Below are 25,542 nucleotides of genomic sequence, written 5' to 3'. Positions count from 1 at the left end.
CCTGGTCGAGCCAGAGCCGCCAGCCAATGAGGAAAGGCTTGTAGCAGTCACACCACTTTCAGCTGGGCGGGGTAAAGGGGGGAAAACATGCCTCGGCGCCCGCCGCGGTGTTGCCGGATTGTGCAGCTGTTGTGCAACAGTCATCTGAGAAAAACACATAGCCTAATCTAGAGAACTACTAGGAAGTGCGTGCCCCCGTTTAAGAAGCAGCCCTTTTTATTTGTAATAATAATTATATGAATAATGAATTTTATCAAACAATAAGAAAACATGAAGTCAATTTAATCGAATTAAGCAAGAATGGTCGACCGCCTAGACCTACAACAATTCCTTTTTGTCATTATTTTTCTTCATAATGAAGAGTTCATAAGTAGAGAAAGCTTAAATTCTAAACAGAAAACTGTTTTCATCATATTTTTGGCTATTACAATCTACACAAAATATTTTTATTCTACCCAAATGTATGTATTGGTGAATACTACTCAAACAGTAAAAATTTATTTCAGATGTAATCGCGCAACTACAGTAATAGATCAAGACATAATAGTGAAATTTAATAGTACCCCCTACTAAAATAAATTTATTATAGAGCTGGTTAATTACAACATAAGCACAGTGGAGTTAAGTGAACTACAGTTTCATCGTTTAAGAATAATGATAAACTGACATTTCTATGCCCTTATATTTGGCCGTACAGTAAAATTGTATGAGATGGTATTAACAACCACCTAAACAAAAACGTTTAGTTTTCAATATTTTTATTGTTTGAACAGATTTAAAAATCCTATATTCATAACACAACTATTTTCATACTGTTACATAGCCTATCCAACAAATCGAACATATTTTGAACTTCATCGTCAAAATATTCTAAAAGTAGTTTGTTCCTTTTATAATCCTTGGTACTATTTATGTATAGAAAAATATACTTCTCTGATACATTGCTTCCGTCCAAGCAATATGAATTTGACGGTCGGAAAATGTCGCACTTATAAAACTAACGTAACATTCATGTAGTTCACAAATAGGTCTACTCATTTCTTAAAATATCATACACGACCCATTTATTTATTTTGTTTTTATTTAACATTCATGGGATATGAGTCGTAGCAGGGTGTGGCATATTCAAGCTTGTCCATCTGGCCAAAGACCTTGGGTTTTGCAAAAACATTCTCTGTCTTATCTTATCTCAACAATGTTTCCGTGGAACTTCTGCTAATCTGGCTGACTCATTTCCAGGTATGTTGTCGACTGTGTTTGCAGTTTTGCATTGCTCTTTTTCAAATTAATATGTCAAGCAATAAGAATACTCTGCGTAGTTGTTTTCATGAAACAACAATTTACATTGCAACACTTGATGCCTTTGGTTACCTTAGAGCATTTAACTTACACTTTGTTACATATGATAGTTATATTTCATTTAAAATATATCTTACGCTATGTAACACCACATGTTTTAGACAAACAATAAATTATTGTTTTTTTTTTCATCATCATGTAGACCGAGTCTTGATGTATCCTTCAGGTTTTCTTATATGATTTATACATTTGATTTATTTCATAATTAATACACATTTTAAACATTAGGCTAAACACAGTTTGTCATAACATGTAGCTACTGACATAGACTATGTGCTAGTCTGTCAATATAATGTATTCCTTAATCCCCATAATTCTGTTTCATGTTCCTTAACGCCACCCGCATAGATTATAATGTTGGATTACCGGATTCGTTGCACACATTGTTGTGTTCATATGACTACATTATATGTTTAAAGAAGTACAAGGTAAATTTTAGTCATTTTATAACATGGATAATGCCAGAATTGTATGTATTGTCCTTTAATAATCATGCTCATCAACGATTCCTGGGGTTATTTTATGCATTACATATTAATTTTAAAAATGTATAAATCCATAATAAAATTAATTCAGGCTTAAAAGCACTTTGTATGTGCGAACTGTAGTTTAGTTCAGTGGAGGAATTCTTAGTGTCGCAGCATTGGGGTCCGTTTCTTATAGAGATTTTGTTTCTAGTGAATTTTTATGCTGTACCTATATACACCGTAATACAGTAGTGGCGATGTGTAAAGGACAGTGTTGGTACAACAGGCCCTTGTTTTATGTAAATTACATGAGCAGCACGAATCCACGAGAAGAAAGTTACAAAATGGTGACAGCAACACGATGTGTTCGCCACCAAGTACTCCTAAGAAATGATCAAACTGGTATTTTTGTATTAATTTGCAACTGCAATTCATTTGTCAGTAGAAGCCGGTGTCACATATAAGCCTATAACGCACTCACTATTGCTGTACAGACTTCCGGAACAATGTTCATATGCTCTCTTTAAATATTTTATGAAAATACATTACAGAATCATCAAAGAGTCGCCCAAACCCTTAATGCAACTGCCAGTCGACATTTTGCACTTATTGACTCGAATATTCGTATTTTGTGTAAATTGTATTTAGCTCAATGTCACCCTCCTCATAATGCAGCGTCATGTTCGTCAGAAGAAATCCAAAAATACTCGGTGCTGAAGAAGCACGAAATGAACTCTTTACATCGCTTTGAAGTGAAGAGGTATTATTAATTTCTCATCAGGTGCACAATTGAGTGCAATACCATGCTTTAGACACGATCTCTATGAACGATGGAGCAATCGAGTTTTCCACATTTTTCAGCATCATTTTTCTTCAGCGATACACTTTTCTACAGCGTCAGATTCCAGACGCTGCACTAAGAGGGACGTGACTGTAGATAAACAACAATCACATTGAATCAACCCTTCTCGCCATAGCTACATTATTTGTATTCTGTTTAATAATTTAGGAGCTATTTTAATGTAATTAACTATTCAGAATCTGAAGTCCACTCTGATGTCTTCACCACTATACTTGTATCGTCTTAAGTTATAGACTTTTATACAATATGTTAAGTAATAGGTATGCTGAGCTTGACCAGATCATAAGGGTGAAGTTTTTCATACAAGAGGAGTTAACAAAAGGTGCATGGAGAGCCATGGTGCAGACCATGTTACTAAAAATATGAGAAGTATAAAAAATAAAATAAAGGACATAATCCGTCTGGAAATAGTAGGCCTAATTCTCTTTTATTTTTATTACTTTTAAATTCAGTTCTATATTTTCAATAAATATATATTTTTAAGCCGTGTATCTTAATAATTATATACTAAATATACACATTAAATATTAATATGAAATCAAACAAAAGATGAGTAGCTAAATGCTTTATTGTCTTTATTACAATATTTTAAATACATATATTTAAACCTCCATAACTACACAGATGCATGCCGTTGGCATATCATAGGTAATAGTAGTAAATGTTATAAAACAATAACATTTACTGCTAATTTAAAAAATTCCAAATCATCCAAGAGTATATTATAGCATAGTATATACTATAGACAAGTAAATTTTATTATATATAATATAATACGTGTATAATTTACAAAGTTTAATATTAAGACAGGTTTATCTCAATAGTGGCTTGTATGGAGGCTCTCGCCCTTCAGTTAAACTCCATAAGAAGACGGAGCATGAAGCTCTACACCAGCTTCAATATGCCATCCGCTATCGAGAAATGGCTCGTCGTTATCAATAAGAAGCTCCAAGCGAAACGATTTAAATTTAATTCATCATGGCTCATTCATAAATTGATAAATCTATAGTTTTATCTCTTTGTTTTTCTCTTTGACTTCTAAAAAGATAATGTCTAAATCATCAAAACTATATTATTAAAATAGTAATCTCAGATCGAAACAAAACTTTCGTAAAGCTGATCAAAAGTTGTCAAAATTTCAAGTAATATTTCCAATTCCATGAAAACGAGATGTGAAGACTCAGTGTCATTGTAAATAACACTTATTTCAAGTATCTTGACAATGACGTCATAGAGATTGTTATTATCTAATAAGAAAATCAAGCCATGTTCTGACGGGACAGAATATATGTTACTTCCTTAAATTCCATGTTTATGGAGAACATGGAATATTTACATCGATCAATCGTGCTCCAAATTAACCTTAGGCGCTTCACTTTTAAGATGTCTATCCAAATACTGCCATATTATTAGGCTGTGACAACGTGACAGCTTATTATGTTTGATGTGGGCCTATTCCAAACATACGGGTGGGGGGGGGTCAGAGAAAACATACGGAAATAATTAGTTTTTGAAGTAAGTTATGCAATTACAAAACAAGCGATCCACATCGACGCAAAAATTAAAGTATCAGACTCGAGCATAAAACCTTTAAAAGATTGCAATTCTTCAACTTTTCAAGCCTTTATATTTGCAAACAAAGGCAAGAACTACAAAGGCCTATATGAGCCTTGGCGATTGACCGAAACATAAGGAATACAGCTTAGTAAAATTTGAAAAAGTGATAACAAGGTCAACAGTTTCACCCGTTTATGTTTGAAATTAGTAGGCCTAGTTTATTTGTATATATGAAGTCAATAAAGTTTAGAGGGAAATTGTCAAATTGTGACACTCGTAAGCTAAATTAGTGTAATCGCATTTTAGATACTATATGATTTTGAAGTGCATAGTAATATGTAAAGGAGAAATTAACATAAATTTAAATCTAGCATAATTCATTCCTTATTTGTTACAAAAATGTGTTCAAACTTAGGAATTTTAATTGCAGAATCCGATTTAGAAGTACCTATTTTCGAAGATGCCCACTCATATAAAACTATTCAATCTACAGAGACAAGGTAAATTTATCGCCTCTCCCGCTGTCAAATTTGAAGGGTTGAATTCCCACTTCAAATTCAAATCCTGACGCGCCAGTAAGTAGATGTCTAATTCGGGGTATCCGTGTTTTTAGAATGACGTAATACCATTCCTGTTGGTGCTGCGCTCTATCAAGGGTTAAACGGACTACGACCACTCTGATTCCCGCCGTTCTTTGTCATTTGTCCTTTTGTGGTACATAAAGTTAGTTGTTCTACAACAAATTGGGATTCGATTTAATGTTTTGATGATTAAAGGTAAGACTAACCATATTCTCATTATCAATTTGTGTTTCGTTTGAATACTTGTGAGGTAAATAGTTCTACTACCCTTTTGTATTAGAGTTCCCAGTGCCTTCACTAAATTGAGGTTAGGTTAGTCTAGAGTAAGGTGTGGTGGTGTGGAGCTATCATTATCACAGGCATGCTTTATTTACGTAATATTCCTCCTTTCTCCCACATCGTGCCCGTTGTATTTCCTGACAGTTAAATAGTATATTCAAATTTATAATCATAGTTTTTAATTTTCTGTAGATTCTTAGAACTTACAAAAAGAATTTATAGATGAAAGAATGGTTTGAAATTCAAGCAAACTGTAATAGTTATTTTAAGGCCTTTGGGAATAAAAAAAACCTAGCGTTTTGGTATATATATGAGTTTACTATCAGGACTAAAATGAAATGTAATAAGATAGATTCGACCACATTGAGAGTAAATACAAAACGCATAATATGAACGGTTTGGGTCTGTCGTAAAAGGGCTTTGAGATGCTGGCTTCACAAAACAATCATTTCCTAAATAACTTATTTGCCATGAAAAGTAATATAGCCATCTTATGTTGTATAGTTAAAAATACAATGAAATCCTCAGAAACAAAGTTGATGAAATCAGATGAGGAAAAGGAATATATGAGGATTTAAAAAGTTGTTCAACCAGTTTTATATTTATTATAAATTTAAAAAACTTTTCTCTCAGATACTGGTTTACACTAAATAATTTTAAGCAAATATAACGGTCTGAATTAGAGATATATTATTCTATTGTTTACATAGAAAAAAATAAGACTACGCCGCGATTGTTTACAGCCCATGTAACTGATGTTAAATGTATTCTATTAAAGGTAAGTCTATAAAAACCTACTACCAAATATTAATAGAGACTAAACTAAACATGTGTTAGAGGTTGTATGTCTTAATTCTTTTTCATGGTATTATAACAACATGGTTTACTTATCATGATTAAAAACTAGTATTGTAATGACACTTCAAGGAGGAATTGCTTATGATTTCTAGTAATAATTGCAATTATCCACAAGCTTTATTTTTGAATAGTCTCAAAAATAAAATCTTGTATTTCCATCCTCACCCATTCCAAACCATTTATATGTGCTTGTATGAAATTTTATGGATGGCTCAATTAAGATTTGTTTATTTCTCAAATCTATTCATAAACATTGATTCTTCTGAATTAATTACAAGATTAGAATCATGCATCTACTTACTTATTGGATTTAAAATAACCATTTTAAAGCAATATGTAAATCTTAATGGGATGTAATATATTAGAATCCCATATATATATATATATAGGTATATATATATATATATATATATACCTATATAAAAGTAGTCCTGATTGACTCATCAAACCCAAAACCCCAACAAAAACCATGAAAGATGTAGAATATGAAATTTGATACATAGGTTTATGTTGTTTCCTAGAGGTGCACTAAGAAAGGATCTTTCTCTACGGTTTCATGCCTTTACCTCACTGTTCTTTGTAAACATTATAATATGACAGTATAATCATGTATTAATTTTTTTTAAGATCCATTAGAATTTTTTTACATTTACAGCTTGAAAGAATAGAGAAAGCTTAAAAGCAGCAGTAAGCTTAAAGGTTGAATACAGGGTTTGTGCAGATCATAAAATTTAAAGTTTGAGTAAAAATCGACTTTAGGTAGACTTTAATAAGCGGTCTACACTTGCTATCCGGTTGCTTTTTTTGTATGGATTGATTGTTTTTATCCAAATGATTAATTTAATACTACAATGTATCTAAAGTAACATATAATTTCAAATTATTAGTTACATTAATGCTTAATATAAACAATACACAGCAAGAAGTAAAAAAGTGTCTTCAACATGGGGGTTTGCCTCCTGGTATTGTTAAATTTATGTTATTAAAAATTGTAATATGTTATTCTTGTTGTTAATGTATTAAATTTATTGTTGCATATGATATAATATGGAAGTACGATCATACATCGAATTGTTTGATAATAACAATCGAATAACGAGTGTATGCCACTTATTGAAGTCTCCCCTACATCTTTAACTGTAAATGTTTGCAAATATTAAGTATGCAATGCTTGATCATTATATTGTAACGCAAATATCAAAGACAAAGTCACTATGTAACTTTTGCTACAGATTTAAATACTGTTATAAAACCCACTTGAGTTGTTTGCTTTTTTTGACAGAAGTAAGGTTTTCAGAATTATGTATATAAAGAAAGCCTTGTGTATTTATTGTGTAGGCCACTCTATCCCGATTATAGGACATCTGAGCTAATCACAGAGTGGTGATTTTATCAGTTGCATTTTCATACTACATTATGAGGTTATCATAAAAGTTCACTAATTTCATTCAATTGTTATTTGTAATTACTAAGAAGAAAGCTTGATTTTGATACTGTAGATTTTGATTGATTTGATTGATTGATATTAAAACATAGGTTTTTTAAACCACTTGTAATCTACAAAAGATTCAAATTAAGTTTAAAATTAAAACTGTTTCTTTTTATTAAGCTTTCATTTGATGTGTGTAACCCATGCACTTGTTTAAAAAATTTTGACTCGGGCTGCAAAGTTTCTCTAATTTGAACATTTTGGTACTGTAAGAAAACTTGCTAAAGCTGTTAAACGACATGCCGTTTTAAAGCTTACCTTGTGTTTTTTCCAACATAAACGTTATACCACAATAAAAAATACTCACAAAATCCCAGGACAACTTAGAATATCTTCAAAATTTTCAGTGATCAAAGACCTTTAAAACTATGTGCCACATAAACTACTGTATATTGCTATTTGAAATTTTCGAGATTCAATGCTGTTTTCCTCATTTTCGGGCACACCGTGTATTTTTAATGAAACCAAAACCATTTTGCGATGTTCGCCAAATGAGTTTTTAGGGTTACAGTTTATTAGAGCGATGGACACTATGTCAAACTGATATACCACAGCAGATTGTGGCTGAGTGGTGTGAAAAATCTCCTGTCAGCAATATACATATTAAATAATATACATAATATATGAACGTTATTCATTCATTCTAAACTTGTATAGCAAATTAATCATACAATAACGATGAGTCCAGATTTGCCAAAAATTTTAGTGTAACATCTACTCTGCGGAATATTACTCAAAATGACATAGTAGAGAGCCCCAGTGAATGAGTTTTATAATTTCATGTATTACTGCTAGCCAGTTACCGTTATTAGTTTAACATGTTAACTCCAACAGACCGCTTACGACATAGTAGTTTCGTGTCATCAGGTAAGATCATTCAGTATAGAGCAGTACAGAAGGTTTTATAAAAGTTCATGTATTACTGTAAAACAGTTTAACACGTTGACTCAAAAAGACTGCTTACGATACTGTACATTCCATGAAGACCTTTTAAAACTTCACGTATTATAGCTAGCCAGTTATTGTAGCCTATACTAGTTTAACATGTTGACTCAAACTGACTGCTTACCATACTGTAGTTTCGTGTCACTAGGTAGGATCATTCAGTATAGAGCCGCAATGAAGGTGCTTTAAAACTTGTAAAGTAGTTTAACACGTTGACTCCAACCGACTGCTTGCGATACTTTAGATTCGTGTCACTAGGTAGGATCACTCAGTATAGAGCCGCAATGAAGGTGCTTTAAAACTTGTAAAGTAGTTTAACACGTTGACTCTAACCGTCTGCTTACGATACTGTAGATTCGTGTTACTAGGTAGGATCACTCAGTACAGAGCCGCAATGAAGGTGTTTTTAAAACTTGTAAAGTAGTTTAACACGTTGACTCCAACCGACTGCTTGCGATACTGTAGATTCGTGTCACTAGGTAGAATCACTCAGTATAGAGCCGCAATGAAGGTGCTTTTAAAACTTGTAAAGTAGTTTAACACGTTGACTCCAACAGACTGCTTACGATACTGTAGATTCGTGTTACTAGGTAGGATCACTCAGTATAGACCCGCAATTAAGGTGTTTTAAAACTTCACTTATTACTACTAGCCAGTTATTATAAAGTAGTTTAACACATTGACTCCAACCGACTGCTTGCGATACTGTAGATTCGTGTTACTAGGTAGGATCACTCAGTATAGACCCGCAATGAAGGTGTTTTAAAAACTTCACTTATTACTACTAGCCAGTTATTGTAAAGTAGTTTAACACGTTGACTCCAACCGACTGCTTGCGATACTGTAGATTCGTGTTACTAGGTAGGATCACTCAGTATAGACCCGCAATGAAGGTGTTTTTAAAACTTCACTTATTACTACTAGCCAGTTATTGTAAAGTAGTTTAACACGTTGACTCCAACCGACTGCTTACGATACTGTAGATTCGTGTTACTAGGTAGGATCACTCAGTATAGACCCGCAATGGAGGTGTTTTAAAACTTCACTTATTACTACTAGCCAGTTATTGTAAAGTAGTTTAACACGTTGACTCCAACCGACTGCTTACGATACTGTAGATTCGTGTTACTAGGTAGGATCACTCAGTATAGAGCCGCAATGGAGGTGTTTTAAAACTTCACTTATTACTACTAGCCAGTTATTGTAAAGTAGTTTAACACGTTGACTCCAACCGACTGCTTACGATACTGTAGATTCGTGTTACTAGGTAGGATCACTCAGTATAGACCCGCAATGGAGGTGTTTTAAAACTTCACTTATTACTACTAGCCAGTTATTGTAAAGTAGTTTAACACGTTGACTCCAACCGACTGCTTACGATACTGTAGATTCGTGTTACTAGGTAGGATCACTCAGTATAGACCCGCAATGAAGGTGTTTTAAAACTTCACTTATTACTACTAGCCAGTTATTGTAAAGTAGTTTAACACGTTGACTCCAACCGACTGCTTACGATACTGTAGATTCGTGTTACTAGGTAGGATCACTCAGTATAGACCCGCAATGGAGGTGTTTTAAAACTTCACTTATTACTACTAGCCAGTTATTGTAAAGTAGTTTAACACGTTGACTCCAACCGACTGCTTACGATACTGTAGATTCGTGTTACTAGGTAGGATCACTCAGTATAGAGCTGCAATGAAGGTATTTTAAAACTTGTAAAGTAGTTTAACACGTTGACTCCAACCGACTGCTTATACTGTACGATCGATTCGTGTTACTAGGTATCACTCAGTATAGGGCAGCAATGAAGGTATTTTAAAACTTTATGTATTACTGCTAGCCAGTTATTATGTAGTAGTTTTAACACGTTGACTTCAACGGACTGCTTACGATACTGTAGATTCGTGTTACTAGGTAGGATCACTCAGTATAGAGCAGCAAAGAAGGTGTTTTAAAACTTCATGCATTACAGCTAGCTAGTTATTGTTACGTAGTGTGACATGTCCCCAACAGACCGCCTATGACACAATCGTTCAATTAATTTAACTACTATTTTCAATTTGTTTAAATTTGTAATCTTGAAATCTTAGAGTAAGTTTGGTAGTTACATCACTTCATATGTCAACCTTTGTTTCAACTGCTGTGAAGTAGTTACAGTGGTTCAATTAATTTAACCACTATTTTCAATTTGTTTAAATTTGTAATCTTGAAAGCTTAGAGTAAGTTTGGTAATAACATCACTTCATATATCAACCTTTGTTTCAACTGCTGTGTAGTAGGTACAGTGGTTCAATTAATTTAACCACTATTTTCAAATTGTTTAAATTAGTAATCTTGAAATCTTAGAGTAAGTTTGGTAGTATCATCACTTCATATGTCAACCTTTGTTTCAACTGCTGTGTAGTAGGTACAGTGGTTCAATTAATTTAACCACTAATTTCAATTTGTTTAAATTTGTAATCTTGATTTTCATACAGCTATTTTCAATTTGTTAAAATTCGTAATCTTGAAAGCTTAGAGTAAGTTTGGTAGTAACATCACTTCATATATCAACCTTTGCTTCAACTGCTGTGTAGTTAGTAGGAAAATTTTGAGATGAGAAAATAAATGTTTTAATAAAAATATACTTTGAACTGTATGTTTTAGCAAATCTTAAGTATGTAGTATTTGGTCAGTACTGTAATGTAGATATATAAGACAACGTTATATTCAAACTTTCACTAGAAATTTAAAGCTTGTTATAAAACTCACATTAATAGTCTTTGACAGAAGAAGGGTTCCCTTTGTATATACATAGTCTATATTTTATTGTCTGTAACCAAGGTAAAATCCACCGTGTAACAAAAACTAGAGTAAATTACTATGACCACAAATATAGACTTTTTGACAGATTTACGTGATCGTGGCAACAAGGTAAACTTAACATTGGTGTCGGAAACATGATTCTCTCAAACCATAAGTTCTCAAACACGTGCAAAACCTACAAAAATATTGGTGAAGGCGCGGATAACTGTAAGTCTTATAAATAAAACTGAATCGCGAAATGGGTTGCTATGCGCTAATTTTAACTGCTGGACCAATTCGGCTAAATCTTTTTTAATAATATTCGTTAAAATCCCAGCCAGGTATGTTTGTTTATATGATGATAAAGTTAAAAAAATCTCGGAATACTTAATCTGTAAAAACAATGATGTTATTTATGTTACATAATATTAATTTAACTAAACAGCTGGTAACATGTTCAGCTGAAGTTCGTTAAAGTCACTCCCTTATACCAGAAATATTTATGCTTATTGACGTAGACATCTCAGTTTTATGAAGGGATATAGGCTACATAGGAAACAAAGGTAAACACTTAACCATAGCTGTAAAAATATTATGCAGTAGAAGCATTTTGACCTAAGTAGGTTTACGAGACCTACACAATTTATGCATATATTTTCTAGATCTGAACAACAAGAAAAACTTGCCTGTCATCGGAAATATAACTTATAACAACAATTCAGTACAAAATACTCCTACACGTACAAAGCCCTTATGTAAAGGCGCGTTCACACCGCAGTCTGCAACTAAAAAGTCGGCAATTTTTAGGAATGTTTGCAACTTTTTAGTTGCAGATTTAGTTGTTGGCAACACAAAAATTGCAAACAATTTAGTGTGCGCTATTTTGCACTGTTTGCAACTTTTTTAGAGACTAGGCTAGTTTCTATCAAGATGTGGAAAGTGCAGGATGTGGTTGCTGCTGCAAGTGCTTGCTACATTTTAGCTACGCAACCAACGCCAAGAAGATTCTGGGTAAGGCCATCGCTACGGGCTAAAAGTAGATATAGTGGTAGTGCGCTTTTGGATGATTTGAAAAAGGATAACACTGATTCAATGTCAGGTGAACTGAAAACCGATGGGAGTTTCAAGAATTAGTTCATCAGCGATCTCCAGCCAAGCATAATTTGTCTTAGTTTTGTCTTTGTAGAAGCTGTTTGTGGCGTTCCAAAGAAGCGGCCTTTCCCTGTCATTTCTATTAGTTTTAATACTTTGTCCTTAGACCAAACCAATTCGTCGACGGTTCCTTCAGCAGCATCCTCCATCATCAGCACAACTGAATATATAATATAACAACAACTGAACCACAACACAACCACAAAAAGGAGAACAATGAATAGAACGCACGAATAGGTTAGGTTAGGTAGGTTCAGAGACAGACGCAACGAGAGACCAGTGGAGGCGCAGCGCGCGCGCCTGCGCAAGGAGGCAGATAAAAGTCGGCAACTAAAATGTGGGCAACTTTTGGCGTTTACTTTTATTGCAGACAAAGATCAAAAGAAAGTTGCAATATTTACCGACTCTGAGTGGAAACACGCAATTCTGTCTGCAACTCGAGGATTTTGTTGGCAACACGAAAAAGTTGGCAACAAATTTATTGGGCGTTTCTTAAAAAATTGCAGACTTTTATCAAAAGTTGCCGATTATTTAGTTGCAGACTGCGGTGTGAACGCGCCTTAAGAGTTCATAGCAATTTCGTTTAACCCCTAACCCTCTTAACCATGAATATTGAAATAATACATACCTAGCTGATATATGACTACTTATAAAATAAGATCTTTTGCAGTACTTATTTTATACATTAATCATCTGTAAAAAGTACTTAAATTGTTTTTACACTGCATAAGATTCAACATACGCCTTTTTCTGATTGCTATATCAGATGTGACACATCTGATTTATATTTATAAAAATTGATTGATGTGCATTAATTATAAAGAATTGGATTCTCCTTCATTTTATATTCTAAATGATGTTTAAACTAAGAAATACTAATCAAGAGCTGAAGTAAATAATAATTAATTAATGTGTCTGCATGCAGTAAACGAAAACTTCCGTCTTTTTAACAACTGAGTACACAAATCCTCTGTTTCTCAATACAACTTCATCAATAGCATGAATTGAGATAAAAATCAAAAACATTTCTGTTGAATACAGTTCAGAAATACTTGTATAAATGCTTTGTATATTTATCACATATTGTAAATTTATAACATTTTTCGTATTAAGGGGTGAGGGGTTGTCAATTGTAAAATAGTAGGCCTATATCATACGAATGATGTTTACGTCTTATTTGAAAGAAAAAATTAATATGGCAGTATGTAAATGTGTAGATTAAGCGCTGTTTGCCACTTCGAGAGTGAATAGTGTCGTTTCATTTAGTTTTGCCATTCTTCATTCAATTATTTTCATGATAAGATATCATTGGATATAATATAATAAATAACAGTAATGATGATTTTAGTCATGTAAATGGGCGTGTAATGTGAGGTCGACAATGCTGTTATAACATCGTCTTTATTACAGAGCGGCAACTGGCGACAAGAAGTAGGTTACATACAACTGGGCGCAACTTGTTAAAGGAGGTGTTCCGAGAAGGCGGTGGCTGGCAGATGTCTTCTTCCGGCGGACTACCACGAAGTTGTGCTCTGGTCGCTGCACATCGCGACATGACGTGCAAGACACGTGACGGTTAGTGCCACATTTTATATTTCAGTTTTGCTAGGTTGTCTACATGTATTTATTCCATCTGGCCATGTCCACAAACGGTGTATTTCACTTTTACTAATGCTTTGTTAGACATCAAAACTCAAAAATGTAAACGATTCGTACTCAATATAAATACCCTGATTCGCCTTGTTTATTAAGTTTTAGTTATTAATAAAATATTTGGTATCCCCAGACATAACCTGGTGTTAAATTAGAAATCTGCGTATGTACAATTCTTGGAATAGTTTATTCACAAATAATATTTACTCAGCCTTAAATTACGAAAGGATCAAATAACCTATGAATAATAGTATAAGAATTCCATCATGATTTTCACACCTAAATAATATTTATTTACATAAATTACATTTTAATGCACGTGATAATATTTGGTAATTGCTATTAGGTTCTAGGTTTGTCAAAACAATTATATAAAAAAAGTACTAACTTAATACTTGAATGCTCAATACTTAAAAGACAAAGCGTAAATAATTAGTAAAATCAACATAATTTTTAGTTTTTAAAATTTCTTAACACACTGTCACTGAGTGAGAATTGCTACCTTTGTCAAGTTTTTACTGTTTCAACATGTTAAGTTATAAGAATTTATTAAAATATGGTAAATACACCATACTCGTGTCATGACAGGCGTCGCTGAAGTGCAATGCAAACAGTTCAAGTACCAACCTCATTTCATTAATAATAGATAGAACGACGGGCAATCATACGAGAAAGAAATATTTACACCCTTTCTAGCCTCTGAATGCTTAAATCTCAACGCGTGTAGATGAACTATCAATAAGAATTTTGATACAAGAGCTTCGTCATCTGTTGTCATACGTAATGAAATAATCCTTGATATTATATTTTCATATAATGTAAATTTCTATTTTTGTTAAACTATACGGTATGTAAAACCGATGCATCTAAAGTAATTGTTTAGAAAAAATGTTTTGGTCTTGTGTATCCAACATAAGGTGCCAAATGTTTCATGTCTGCTTCCTATTTATAATACAAAATTGTTGTGCCAGGTTCGATACACGATATTTGTACATGCATCTAATACTCCCTAAACACATATAATAACAAGCCTTCTATCGTAATTCTTTATAACAGATTTATCTCCTATTTCAATGGATGTAAATACATATTGGAATAAGTAGAATATTAATTTTTTTTATGTTAAATAATATATAAGTACTGACAGAAAACTATAGGGAGTAGTACGAATTCTCACCACCAGGTGAGAGAAGACTCTGCAATGAGCCCCTTTTTCCCGAGGACATTGATTTCTAACCTTGTATTTTCCCCTTTACCAAAATTAGAAATTACTTCATAATAATTGTTTACATATGTTTGGTTGCTATGGATACATTCAATAGTGTAGTGGCTTCAATATTTAAAAAAATTCAATGAGCCCCTTTTTCCCTTGTACCCTTCAATTGGCATAATAAACGGTGATGACCCGTAAAGGCGGATTCACGTTACGGATTGGCTCGAGGCGGTGGGCTTTTAACAGTGCATCCAAATAATGTGTGTAGCTATACTTGTGTAATATGTGTTTTATCGATACTTGTATTTCGAAACTGTTCGTTGTTACCCTCTCTACACAATTGTGTTACATCTTCTATGATGTAGGTTAATTTAACGCTGAAACCGATATGAGTTAGGCTTATTTGTTCTCATTTATGAGGAATGTTTTTGAATGGCGTTTTTCAGCAACCGTGCAACGTATTTGTGAAACACGCACGAATCGGTTCTTTAGCCATTCTCTATGTGGAATATAACAACCGAATCCATAGAGTTGTGTTAATGTCATAGTTTGGATGAAAGAAAATAATCGCCTCGCTAGCTGATTGTAATACTATTGCTTCTGGTCGTTATTAAGTAGTTCTGTTGTATTTTGGGCGTTTTAATTATACTGTAATGTGGCTGACCCGCAGTGTCTCAACAAAATAACATATATTTTACAAGAGAAAGAGAGATCTGTTGACAAAATTGATTTATTTAGTATGTTATAAGTTGTGTTATTAATTTAGTACTCAAACATTTTACAAGGCAATAATAGGCCTAAATGTTAAATTGAGCATTACATAGGCTTGCCCTAAGTTAAAGTTTGGGTGACCTTGGCAGTCTCGTTTTAGACGGACCTGGATAAAATTTTAGTTGCACTATTGCTGTGGGAGTGCGCCATGTTGGATACCTGATCTTGTTCGGGTCGCGCCCTAGCCAATAGGAATGCTAGGATAGCGACACTCGACAATCACGTGAACGGCGCCGCCGTGGCGGGGGAACGTTTGCAGGCTGACGGCTCCAGCGTTGCCAGCTTGTGCTCGTGTTCAGCCGTCAACAACTGCTGCCAACCTTATGGCACCAATTGATCGACTCAAACTTCTCTCTCCCATTATTACCAATACTTATTAAGAACATTATAATACATCCTAAGTATCCTGGGAACGCTTAAAAAATAAAAACAACAGTTCAATTTTCAGTTATCTTATCTTAAATTACGGGTGTTGAATGTTTAGAGGACGATTATACTTAAGAAAAAATGTATTAGCTTATGACCTGGAGTCTGAAGTACAAATGTCAAGCCTCGACAGAAAATGCTAAAAGGGTTAAATTGTTGCATTTATCCCTGTTATATTTTGTATTTAAAATAAAAATTCGGTCACCCTAATTATTTTTAGTAAAAATGAATAAACTTTTAAAATATAATAACAGAGAACCATTATCTGCAGTCATAGACTGGAGTAGGGGGTTACTTTGTGTTTTTGGAAACAATACGTTCATCATAGTCTAATTTTGTTTTCAAGTTTCATTTGGCAATAAAATAGCTATTTTAAATTCTGTGTTTTGTGATTAATTTTTTGCGATTATCATGCCCGTAAATCTTATGAGAAATAAATTATTATCTCATGAGAGGGATTATTGTTTTCCTAAATATTTAATCATTCTTCTTTACGAATATGACACCTGTCCTCTATATTTGTAAAATTTCGCTTTCTTTATTATTATTTTACAACAGCGTAAAACCGTCAGGCCACAGCGGTAAACAAACACCTGTACTCTAAGTAGCTATAGACATTGAGGCGAGGGGGGGAGTGAGAACATGTTTAAAATTGTTTACAGGAGGTAACGTGGTCACCGGTGGTGATTCTACAGGCATAGTATGCAGAGAGATAGCCTACTACAAAAACCATCATCCCCTTCAAAGTTTTACAATAGGCTACTATTTATATAATGTGAAAAGAGGGGATGCTTTATTATTTTTGTACTGTGTACTTTTTAGCATTATTATAAAATGCCTGTTCATCATAATATAGTCGGAATAAAAATATAGGTCGCAATAGTTATGTTCTCTTTAGTAGTCACAAAATATATCCTAATGTGTCATACAGTAAATAGAAATTACTTTGTAAATATGGAATTGTAGTACTTAATAAGTACAATATTAAAACAAATTGCACTAGTAATTTGATTTGTTTGTGAGCGCGTTGTAATGAAATTTTAATACATTACATTTTTTAAACTCAAATGTTGTTGTTTATTTTTTACAACACAGAGGGGGCGGTAGACAAATTTTGGCTTTTCCTCCCCCCTCCCCTTAAGAAAACAAGTTCCGAGGCTGGTGCTCTTTAAATAACCTGTATAATTACTATTTTAATCTAAAATTCTCCCATACTGTAAAATGCTCTCGGTACAAAAACTGCTTTTAGATTTTATTTAAATAAGGTTCGTTTTCTAAACGTATATTTTTTAGTAAAAATTTTGATAATCTAATAATAACAAAAGTCATACAATTTCTTAATTCATTGAATGAGAAAAACAAATAAACTGATAATAAATACATAAATCGTGGGTGGGACAGATAGTGCAAGATTCCAAAATTTAAATGAGATTAAAAATAACTGTCTTGGAAATCTTTTGTGTTCGTGCCCATAATGTTGGTACCACTGCCTCTCCTTCCAGCACCGCCTCCACCACTCCTGCCACACCTTGTCCGCCTCCGCTAACGGCTTGTACGGGCATCTCGTACTTCTCTGCTCGCTGTTAACTTTCAAAAATGTCTCAATATGGTAAGTAATATTCCTTTATTGTTTTAATATTGTTAGTTCAGGAATTATTGTTCCTTTCTAAGGGGAAAACAATTACCTCAAGCAATTTTGTAGGCATAAGTTTTCGAAAGGTTGGAATTCGTAAAGCCGCGTTTACACCGAATATTGCAAACAGTTATTCGCAATTTCTCTGCCGTCAACGGTTTGTCGGGACAAATGGTTATTCAATTTTCCAACATGTACCTGCCACACAAAGAGATAGGAGCACCTAGTCAAGATGGCGGACGAGGGCGACCGTAGCCACGAGGTTCTTGAGGGGGGTGGGTAGCAGGAAAGTGTACAGTAAAGAAAGAGCTGCACGTTTTGATAACACTTTTTTTATCTTTTCCAACTCTTGGTGGAAAATATAGGATAAATTGTGTTACAAAAGTAACTACACCAAAACTGGAGGTAACCAAATAAGTATATTAATTTATAAAATGTCGATAAAGTCTTAAACTCATCTCGTTTTAAAAATGTAATTCGTATCGTAAAATATTTGATCTTTTCAAGATGTACCAATGTGTTCTTAAACGATAATAAGAAATACTACAATTTTTAAATAGTAAGTAGGCAAATGCATTTGAAACACTATTTTGTTTTTCACTTATCTTCCAGGTTTTTACAGATATTTAATTATTGGCTGATTATAACTTTTGACAACAGAATATTGAACTAATTCTATATGAATTGAATGGGGAAATTTATTCCTGTTTGTGGATATTCAAAGGTGACCTAAATAAATATTCAGTATCAAAAATCTCCTAAGAGGGCGCAGTACCCCTCGACGCCGACCTTGTGTTAGTTTCAATCAATTTTAATCTTAAACTGTCATCCTGACCTTATTTTTAATAGGTTACACATTATTTTTATATCATTGTACTCGTTTTGATTGTGAAGTGAATCCATCCATTGCATTTCAGAGTACTCAGAAAGATTGTTGCATGCAATCTTATAATTATATTTAATCATTTATTAATTTTTTTTATAATTATGCAAATTGAACATAGGATACAAATTTTGTTCAAAGAATTTCCTTTATATTAACATATGCTTCAAAATACCTATTGTTTTGTCAAAATATCTAGTTTGGGTAGGTTAGGAGAACTGATTGAAATTAACATCGGTTATATGGAATTAAACACAATGTCGTTGAGGGATACTGCGTCCTCGTAAATTTCCTAATGTTTGTATAATTTTATTTCGTCATTAGATCCCTAGATTCTATAGAATCTATAGACTGCTAAAAATGCTTGTTTATTAGGAAGTATTTATTGAGTGTGTATGCCTACTCTTCGTAGAGATAGCAAATATTAAGTTGTACTTAAATTAAGTGTTCTAATATCTATTAGTACTTTTAATATTTTGAATAGATATGTGTGCAAAGACAGTAGTGTAAAATGCACAATGCTATATTCTAGATTCTAATTGACCATGAAACACCATTTGGAAGGTCACATGCTCTACTAGGTTCATAGTAAAAAATGACCCCCCTTTTTGAGGCTAGTGTGTGTTCTATTCTGAAGCAGGCACCTTAAAATAGACAAGCAGGCTTCATCAAATAATTATTACTGTCTTACGGATGCTGCGGAACGTGTAACTGTTTACGTTATCGTACCAGTACCAAATTTATAAGAGGAATAGATACAGGTATTGGAAATTTTAGTCGCTTACATTAGGTATGCTAAGAGTCACATAACATAGACAAGCAGGCTTCATCAAATAATTATTACTAATGTCTTAAGGTTGCTGCGGAACATGTAACTGTTTACGTTACGGACCAGTACCAAATTTATGAGAAGAATAGATACAGGGATTGGAAATTTTAGTCGTTTACATTAGGTATCCTAAGAAACATTTCACTGTCTGTTTTATTGATTTTGGTGATACCTTTTAGAGGCAAAATGTAAACCGTTCTAAAACCTTATGTGTAGTATGAAGTGCAAGGATGGATCTTACTATTATTGCCTTTGACCTATTTCAGGGGTTAAGGAATTGCTATTTAATGTACCATTCTAGGCCACATCATTATTTAAGGCGAAATATAATCCGTTCCAAAACAGCGATATTCAAATAATTAATCAATATCGGTTGATTATATTCATAAGTGGTTGGTATTCATATATAAGGGTCATATGATTCCAATATTATCTATTGAAGGATAATATGTGTTGTAGTGTCTAGCATGTCTCCCCACGGTCCCTAACATGATTCCATGATTACCTACGGAATCGTCAGAAACTTTTACTTATCCTATGGAATTGTTCCAGATCTTTACTTATGAACTGATACATTAAGCTTTTTCTACAATCAAAGAAGATGATTTATTATATGCCTATTTATTATTTTATATACATCTTAGGCATATACATAGGTAATTTATAACTCATATAACACTTCTGTGGTAAATGATGAATACAAATGTTGTAACTGTCCCAACAGTTATTGAAAACAAATATATAATCCAAGTTAAATTCGTTGATTGTACTTTGTTATTAAAGTAGTCTGATACCTATATTAAGTTATTTTGTGTTCCAGGTCCACCCATTTTTTACCTACAAGGCCAACTCATAGACTTCTGGGGGTTTGGTATGACGCTGTTAAATGAAGAAATTTTGATGATTCTTACACCTCACTGCCTAGTCATTTACTACCAGGTGTGGCAGTACACCACCTACGCCACATATCATCCTAGTACATCTTCTTGAGAGCTGAAATAAAAACTTCCAATGTAGGTAAAGAGTACTTTAATATAGTTTTAAATGTTTACAGATTATATATAAACATTTTTACATATATTGGGAAGTAAAATAATACTGTAATCAATTTCAATGTTCTTAACATGCCATTCAAGATGAAGTGTTGCAAGTTCAGTTACTAAACTTTTATTTACCATGAAAAATACTTTGTATAGAAACTTTTATCCCTGGTGTGAAATACTACTTTATTTCACTTAATAATTTGAACTATTTTATTTTGAAACTGGAATGAAACAGAGGAAATGTCAAAATCTCATGTAAAGTGAAGAAAGTTTAGTTCTCATTTTAGGATGTCCTCAACAAATTAGAACATTATTATCATAATCCATTATTGACACATAATCTAAGAAGAAATTATTTTTAGCATTTAATTTAATTAGAGTCTTCAGTTAACACGTTTGCTACAGACATGTACAAAAACCGTCACCACAGCAAACTCTCTACGTAGACTTAAGTCAACTATAGGTGACACTCAGGTTGAATGCACTGAACCATCAAATATTGTTGACGTGAATGAAAAGTACACTGGCCATGTGGTCTCCGAGTAGGATAATTTTTACTGATATTTTGGTTCATTCAATTTCATTGAAAACACCACTATAGAAAACATGTTTGCTACGTCAACTAAAGTTGACATCAGTCTATGAACAAAATAGCATGTTTGCATACACTGCAATGTTCGCTGTAGACCAACATCACCTTTAGTTGATAATTAAAATATAATTTATGAGTGCAAATTATGTATCTTTACTGATTTAATTATATTTAATTGTTGTATACCCTAATTTATGAAACAATTTTTTTAAAGTTGGTTTATGTGGAAGACTATCTCGCCATCCTTGGTCTGTAGTGGAAGAACGGTCTAATGGAACCAGTCAGGGAGAAACAGTTTTATGTCAGTTATAGTTGACGCTCGGTAGCAAATGAGTTAGAGCTTTTATTTAATTACAATAGTTTTATTTTTCCTTGACTTCTAGATTTTGTATCGGAGTAGAGGCTACTGTTTCTTCCATAATTACGTTCTCAAGCATCTATACTTTTACCACTAACCAAGTATTGAAAAACTGGAATAATTTAAAATTAGTATATGGTATTCAAATAGTCTAAACATTTAGAATTTAACAATAAATTTATTTGTATAATTTAGTTTTTACCCAGAAAGTGGTTATCACATTTACTCAACTTGTGTACCCAACTAATTTGTTTTTCACATAGTAGCATTGCTTCAGCTACTTTATTATAATAACATACTAACCAAATCAAATTCCCAGTTCAATTGTACATTTTCTATAACCCTATTCCACACGGAATCAGAGGACTTTTTGGCTTAAGAACTTAAATAAATCATATACTAGACTTCCTCTTTCTGAAGTGGAGGACTGATATGCAATGTGATTTATATTTAGAACTATATTTCATCGTTTGTTTTTTGTTGTTTTCAGAAAATAAACCAAAATCAAGAAAAAAGAAAACCCTGCAGGCAGAAATATGTCAAAGTCACCAAAGAAACCTCTGTCTATCATCAAAAGGGGAGGCGAAGCAACTGAATGTATGTTTTATTTCATATTATAACTCTTAAAACAAAACATTTCTAAAAAATATTGTAACATTTTGTTTACGCAAGTGTTATCATTTTAATTGTATTGAATATACTGGTTATTTATAAGAATTGTAACGTTAAAATTAACTTAATATTTTGAAATTCAAAAGATTATCAGGGTAATATAGTTAATTGTTTTTTTATAAAGGTATTATTATATAGTATTTATATCATATGGACGTAGTAGAAATATTGAATTACTCAAGGTCATTGTATTACTCATCTTGTTTAATATTTTAATGTAAATATTTAAGGGAAAGTTCCAGAACATACAATTTTAGTACTTGCTTGATTTCTTCATCTCTGACTCGTAATACCAGAAAGACTATTTATTGACAGTCTACATTGTAAGGTGTTTAGGTCTTTTGCATGGCTGGTGTTGTAGCCATGAATAGCAAACGGTGATACATTCTCCTTCATTACATATGAGTCTTGAACGGTTAATATCCTAAGGTGTGTGAAAATAGTCCTACGCTTCTTGTGGACAATAAGTATCCTGCTACATGCTGAGCATGGCCAGGCACCGCTCTGGTACTACGTTTCTCAGTAATATAAATTCATTGTTTTCTACTCTACAATTATTATTAAATTCTTTGTTAATCTTTATTCATTGTATGGTTTTAAAAGAGTTGATTTCAATTATTTGTTTCAAGAACTGGATGTAGAGAAACGAACTTGAGTTTTTGTCCTATACAAACAATGTTGAATCTCAAACACATTTACTACCTTATTTTGGTTACAAAATTATGAAATAGTATTTTAAGATCTCAAATAACTTACTCATCCAACGAGACATCTTCCATAATTGTATTTTATCAAATGCGATAATTGTAAGGTTGTAAAAGTGTTGTAAGACACTGTTTTATAGAACTAAAATCAAGATAGCTGCCAGTACAACCGGCTCTTAACAGTTTATTATTTAAGATTAAAAATTAGAGTATGTAACCTGATATTTGCATTATCATAGTTGACTTGTATCACAAAGATTAATGAGTAGTTATTAAGTAAATTTTTTTGAAATTCATTCGAAGTTATAATTTAGAAGGACCCTATTTAGGCTAGTTGCGCCAAGTAATGCAATTATTTCAATTTGTTTCATTGTGATGCAATTTAAATGTGAAACTGAAATATTTGGTTTCCATACAGTATATATTGTTCTATTCAATGAAATATAAAAGTAGTTTTACAAATATTAAAGCTTGACAGCTCCCATATTGAGAAGCTGAATTAAAATTAACAGAAATTTTTATGCTGTTGAATATTTGGTTATGGAACTGGTTCAGCCGGCTATTATAAACACTTAGTTACAGTTTTTCTACTTCTGCCTTATACTCTTTTTAGATTCAGGTAGACTTGCATAACAGGCAATTAAAACTTACCATATACCAAAATTAATGAGTAATTATTCTGTGTATATAAATATACAAATTTTCTTGTGGTCGATGACAGTGACCAAGTGCCCCTGATTAAACTACTGGATTCTCCTTTCACTGTGGCTGACACCATGAATCTGAATTGCCAGCAATACAATTAATTTGATGAAGTTCCCTTTTTGTTAATAATTAAACAGTTACTGTTTGATAGTAAGGATTATTTCCTAGAATATACAAAAAGAGAGAAAATAATAAAATAATTTTTTTATTATAAAATATGGATGGTTAATAAGATAAGAAAGCCACCTGATGGGGTTGGTGTGAATTCCTTAACAGGTGTTATAACAGATACATTTAAAATTGGATGTTGGTAGCTCACAAAACTGTTATTATCTAGTCTCTATAGTAGGCCGATATTTACGATCATTATACTTTGAAATGGCCAAAAAAGATACAATTTTTTAATCCATCATTCACTCTTTTCTTTCCATCTCGGTGTCACTATGTAGGTCGTGTGACTTTAGTACATGTAAATGGAACAAATTAACCATCTGAGCTTCAGGGGCTGCACGGGATCGGATTGTCGTTCTCATACATTACGTGTAAATTAAAGATGTTTTATTCCCGTCTTTGTTCTTGTTTGCTTATGTTCAATTGTGTGTTACCAAAAATATAAAATCAATGAAGTAAGAATGGAGGGATCACTTTTACTAGGATTCGCTCTTCTTAAACAGTCATAGAAAATTAATCTCATGGCCAGTGTAAATATAATGTTAATGTATGCATTTGTAATATTTAAAAATGCTAGGAAACATTAAAAGCTTGTAGTAAAATTATTTACTATCAATAATTTTCGGATTAATATTTATTTATTGAAAAAGTCATTTTAGTGTTATTTTTATCACTAAATATTACTCTTGCATTCACTTACGATTTCAACTTACATTTTGAACTACGTATGTGTGTAACGAATAACTATAACAATAGTTTGATAAACATATTTCATTTACACAATTTATTACTCTAAAATTATTGTTACGTAATTACATTCACACCAATATACAGGTACTAATGGAGAGTGATGCACGATTTATTTCTATTAACTTTAAATTTATTGACAATTAATAACTTAATTAATATACAGATAAAATAAATGCTTCATTGGATATTTGTATACTACGGTATATGGCATATTTCTATGGTTGAAAAGTAAATTTTATAACATTATTAATTTCTTTTTTAAGTATAATTAAATTTAAATTCTACAACATTTTAGACACTAATGAATAATTTAAATACTACATTTGACTATGTTTAATATTACAATTTATTTAAATTCAATAACGTTGCCTATTTAAAAAATGTTGTTATTGCTTAAATGGCCACTGACATTTTCAAACCATCACAATTAACTATAGAATTAGAGAACAAAAATTCAAATGACGGTATTTAAAGGGATTACATTAACATTAAATAAAGCAACTACGGTACAAGTAAATATTTGTATGAAGCAATAATTAAAATATTCACAGTAGTAACCCAGACAACCCCTTAACTTTTCGGAATATAACTAGGACTAAATACTTTAAGTTTAAATGTAAGATTATTTAGAATTTTGTAATTAATATAATCGTGTATATTTACTTGTCCCCAGTGTAGGCTGTAGATTTATAGTATATGTATATTCTTGTATAGTTTAATATTTATGATGGTACAAACTAAAACAGTGAAATTAGGCAGCAGAGTATTGTATGAAATAGTTTTTTTGTGATTAATTACAGCTT

The 25,542-nt window shown here is 32.5% G+C and overlaps 1 long non-coding RNA gene across 1 annotated transcript; it reads left to right on the top strand.

Annotated features, from left to right (window-relative positions):
- The first annotated feature begins 4,844 nt into the window (after positions 1-4,844).
- LOC124358703 lies at positions 4,845-22,881 on the top strand. Its single transcript, XR_006922058.1, has 5 exons — positions 4,845-5,021; positions 13,747-13,911; positions 17,902-18,008; positions 20,565-20,757; positions 22,228-22,881. It is a non-coding gene; the product is annotated as an uncharacterized LOC124358703 (long non-coding RNA).
- Positions 22,882-25,542: the final 2,661 nt, after the last annotated feature.

This window comes from Homalodisca vitripennis, chromosome 3 (genome assembly GCF_021130785.1).
Source record: "Homalodisca vitripennis isolate AUS2020 chromosome 3, UT_GWSS_2.1, whole genome shotgun sequence".
In the NCBI taxonomy this organism is placed as follows: domain Eukaryota; kingdom Metazoa; phylum Arthropoda; class Insecta; order Hemiptera; family Cicadellidae; genus Homalodisca; species Homalodisca vitripennis.
This window is presented reverse-complemented; position numbering and strand designations above follow the sequence as displayed.